General features: G+C 37.4%; 1 pseudogene; it reads right to left on the minus strand.

Moving 5' to 3' along the window:
• Positions 1-4,627: 4,627 nt before the first annotated feature.
• Positions 4,628-5,145, minus strand: LOC102817223 (annotated as a pseudogene).
• Positions 5,146-5,149: the final 4 nt, after the last annotated feature.

Consider the following 5,149-nt stretch of genomic DNA (forward strand, 5'->3'; position numbering starts at 1 on the left):
GAATCGACTCCACAGTACTTAACAACAACAACAGTATACTTTTCATGCCTGGATTTAAAGAATCACACTCACTTTCTCTCTTTTTCCTTATTTAGGTCTCTCTTTCCATATTTTGCCCCTAAAACTTTTGTGTCTTCTCTAACTAAACTATTGATAATATTTCTGTTTTCTCATTCTATAGATCCTCCCTTTTAAAAGTTTTCCCAATTTTATGTTATTTTCTGAAATAATGACAACTTTGTTTAATCCACTTCTATCATGCCCCAAGACCTAAATATCTAAGTTTCTAGTTCTCAGTATTAGGAGATGACCATTGTTGGTGTGAGTGGAGTAGAATCACAATATTTTCTGTATAGTCAACTGTTCCTTTCTTGGCTTCTTTCCTACAGAAAGCAGAATCTATTTGTACGGATGGATGTCTGTATGTCCATTGGTGTTTCCGAGTTGTAAGCTTTTTCAATTCCAAGCCTGGGATATTTGATGCTTGTTGTTATTAAGTGTTGTGGAGTTGGGTCCGACCCATAGCAAGCCTGTATAAGGTTTCCAAGGAACCGCTGGTGAACTTGAACTGCCGACCTTGTGGTTTAAACCAACTTTGCAGTCCAGCATGTTAACCCACAGTGCCACACCAGTAACCCATATGAGCCCAAAGAGGGCAATAAAGGCACAAAGTGACTGGCTTACAAGGTTTCAAGAGGAGTTTCGTTTAAGAGTGTGTGGGGGGAGATAGAGTCCCCACTGAATAGTTTTCATCTTGTCTGGATGGATCTGGTGAGAAGAGATGGGGATAAGATTCTTATGATTCAATAGTGAGTGATTGTTATGACTAATTGCAACTGTCACAATTGTAAAGGTAGAAGTTTTTTTTTTTAACAAAAACAGGGAGTAGTTAATCTTACAGTCCAGAAACAGAGGACCCTAGGACCATCAAGGGAGAAGAACACAAGCAGAATGCAAGACCTTATCCAGAGAAACAGCGACACCAAAGACGGAGGCAGAGATGGGGACATAGAGATGGGGAGCCGCTGAGAACTCTAGTTTCATGGGAAAAGAGTGCCTAAGAGCTGGTGGCTAGGAAGCAGACCTGCAGAATGTGCCCTTTGGTAGTATAAATTATTATATATGCCCGAGTGTTTGGGTTTTTTTTTTTTTTTTATGTCTTTTAAAAAGAGCTAAAGTGCGTAAAGAGAAATACTGTTAACTGATGGTACATGGAGGGGATTATAATCATTGTAATTTTAAACAAGGTGTATAATTTATTGAATGTTAAACTGGTGATCTGCCCTGTAAACTTTCACTCAATCCACAATAAAAATCTTAAAACAACAACAACAACATGAAAGACAATTACACACATGGACCTCACCAGATGAAATACACACAAATCAAATTGGCTATATCTGTGTAGAGAGAGCCAAAATAAATCTAAGAGACCACTGTGGAACAGATCATCAATTGCTTATATGCAATTTCAGGCTGAAACTGAAAAAAATGAAAACAAGTCCACAAGAGACAAAATATGAGCTTGAGTGTATCCCACCTAAATTTAGAGATCATCTGAAGAACAGATGTAATACATTATTCACTAAAGACTGAAGACCAGAAGAGTTGTGGGAAAACATTTAGAACATCATACATGAAGAGAGTAAAAGATCATTAAGAAGACAAAAAAAAAAAAAAGAAGGAAAATACCAAAATGGATGTCAGAAAAGACTCTGAAATGTGCTTTCCAGTGTTGTTGTTGTTGTGTTGTGCCGTGGAGTCGGTTCCGACTCATAGCGACCCTACACAGGGTTTCCGAGGCTGTAAATCTTTACGGGAGCAGACCGCCTCATCTCTCTCCCGCAGAATCGCTGGTAGTTTCGAACTGTTGACCTTGCGGCTGACAGCCCGATTCGTAACCACTACGCTACCAGAGACATGCTAAAGCAAATGGAAGAAATGAGGAGGTAAAAGAGCTGAATAGAAAATTTCAAAGGTCAGCTCAAGAAGACAAGGTCAAATATTATAATGAAATGATCAAAGATCTGGAGTTGAAAGATCAAAAGGAAAGAACATGCTCAGCATTTCTCAAGCTGAGGTAACAGAAGGAAAAACATCCAGCCTCGACATGAAATGTTAACAGATTCTATGGGCAAATGTTAGAATGATGCAGAAAACATTAAAAGAAAATGCAAGGAATACATAGTGTCACTGTACCAAAAGAAGCCAGTTAATGTTCAACCATTTCAAGAGGTATGATCAATACAGAAGGAAGAAGTCCAAGGTGCATTGAAAGCATTGCCAAAGAACAAGGCACTAGGAATTGGAGAAATAAAAATTAAAAATTTTCAACAACCTGACAAAGCACTGGAAGCACTCATTTATCTATACCAAGAATTTGGAGACAATCACCTGAAAGACATCCATATTTGTACCCAATGCAAAAAGAGGTGACCCAATGGAATGCAGAAATCATCATTAATATCGCATGCAAGTAAAATCTTGCTGAAAATAATTTAAAAACGCCTGCAGTCATACATTGACAGATAATTTCCAGTGGTTCAAGCCACATGCAGAAGAGAACATGCAACAAGGAATATCATTGCTGATGTAAGATCAATCTTGGCTTAAAGAAGAAAATACCAGAAAGATGTTTTGTTGTTATTGTTAAGTGCTGTTGAGTTGGACCACACTTAACAATAACATAGCAACCCTGTGTAGGGTTTCCAAGGAGCAGCTGGTGTTACTTTACCGTACTGACTATGCAAAAGCTTTCTATTGTATGGATCATGACAAGCTATGGACAACATTATGGAGAATGAGTATTTCAGAACACAGTTGTGCTCATTAGGAACCTGCGTATAGACCAGAGGCAGTTGTTTGACCATAACTAAGGAACACCGAGTGGTTTAAAATTAGGAAAAGTGTGCTCCAGGTCTGTATTCTTTCACCACACGTATTCAATCTGTATGCTGAGCAAATAATCTGAGAAAATGGATTATGTAAAGAAAAATGTGGCATCAGGATTGGCGGAAGACTCATTAACAACATGCAATATGCAGATGATACAACCTTGGTTGCTGAAAGTAAAGAGAACTTAAAATACTTACTGATAAAGATCAAAGACCACAGCCTTTGGTATGTGTTGCAGCAAGTAAAGAAAACAAAAAACCTCACTACTGAAACAATAAACAACATCCATATACATGGAGAAATGATTGAAGTTGTCAAAGACTTCATTTTTCTCAAACCAACCATTAACATTCATGGAAGCAGCAGTCAAGAAATCAAATGATGTATTGTATTAGGCAGATCTGCTGCACAAGACCTCTTTAAAGTGTTCACGAGCAAAGATGTCAGTTTTAGGACAAAGGTGAGCCTTATCCAAGCCATGGTATTTTCAATAACCTATCATGCATATAAAAGTTGGACAGTGAATAAGGATGCCCATAAAAGAATTGATGCATTTAAGTTATGATTTAGAGGAGAATATTTAAAGCACCACAGACTACTGAAAGAACAAACAGATCTGTGTTGGATGAAGTACAGCCAAAATGCTCCTTGGAAGCCAGGATGGCTAGACTTTGTCTCTCACAATTCAGGCATATTATTAGGAAGTACCAGTCACTGAAGAAGGATATCATGTTTGATAAAGTGAAGGGTCGGAGAAAAACCAACGAGATTGATTGGCACAGTGGCAACAGCAGTGGACTCAGGCATAGCAATGATTAAGAGGTTGGCCCAGGACCGGACAGTGTTTGCTTCTGTTGTGTATACGTTCGCTATGAGATGGTACTGATACAGTGGTACCTAACAACAGCAACACAACCTTAAAATTATATGGCATGTCTTCTGTCATACTCTATTGGTTAGAAGAATTTCGTGCTTCTCTCTAAATTTAAGAGCATGTTAGATGGAGATGTTAATGGGTTGTCATACTTTTAAAAAAGATTTTGTGTCACAGAGGTGATGGTGAAAGATAGAACATGTTGCTTTATTTCTTATTCATTGAGATGGTACCAATAATGTAACAATATGGAAAGTTTCTCTTGAGCATTGTCCTACAAATGTATCTCATTATTCTAGGAATCTTATATCTGCTTTATTTCTTATTTTCTTTACATGAGACTTCTTGTAACTTTTAATTTCTTATAATTAATCTTGAAACACAGAATTCACTAATAATCGAATAATAAATTATATTGAAATATCCATATTTGGAGTTCTGATGCGGCTGTGTAGGTTAAGCACTGGACTGCTAACCACATGATCGGTGGTTCAAATCCACCAGCTACTACTCTGAAACACATAACTGCTATTGCTGATAAATCTTTTAGGAGCAGAAAGTCTCACCTTCTCTTGCCAACCAACGACTGGATTCAAATTGCTGACCTTGTAATTAGAAGTTCAATGTGTAACCCATTATGCTACCAGTAGGGAACCCTATGCAGGGGTAGCTATATGAGTCTGAACCTACTCAACGGCACTTAACAACATCAACAACAAATTCATCTGTACTTTTCCCATTGGTGGTCAAGATTATTGCATTGTATAATATAATTATTATATAATATCCAGGAATATGAACTTGAGAAATGTAAAACTATTGGCATAGCCAACTGATAAGTATGGCACATAAGGAAAATTATATTGTGTCAATGATATTTGAAGCACAGAAATCCAAGTTAAGACTGAAAATCTGTGGAGGGAAAATCATAAGGAACACAAGCTGAGTACAAGCTGGTGACAAACTTTGTTGCTCATGATGGATGTATAATGCAAGGGCTTGCAGATGGCAACATAGCAGTCATAGGACATAACAACCAAAAGGAAAAACTCTGTAACTCCAAGAAAGATATAAAAGAATAGCTGAGATATACAACCATTAAAGGAAATGATCTTTTCCCTGATTACAATAGTGATTAACTATCTGGGGATACAAGCAGTTGTGAATGAGGTTTCCAAGAATGAGAAATTACGGAGGAAGTAATACATTAGGGTCTTTAGATGGGAATCCAACAGTGTTATGGCAATAATGGCTAAGTTTCTTATCATGCTGAACATGTAAACGAGAAGCAGACATAAGAAAATGAGAATCTGCAACTGAGAATTCTCTGTCAGTCCCAGTAGAATAAACTCTACTTTCTTTGTATAGTTCTTCATTTCT

This window comes from Chrysochloris asiatica, unplaced genomic scaffold, assembly GCF_000296735.1.
Source record: "Chrysochloris asiatica unplaced genomic scaffold, ChrAsi1.0 scaffold00033, whole genome shotgun sequence".
NCBI classification, from domain to species: Eukaryota; Metazoa; Chordata; class Mammalia; order Afrosoricida; family Chrysochloridae; genus Chrysochloris; species Chrysochloris asiatica.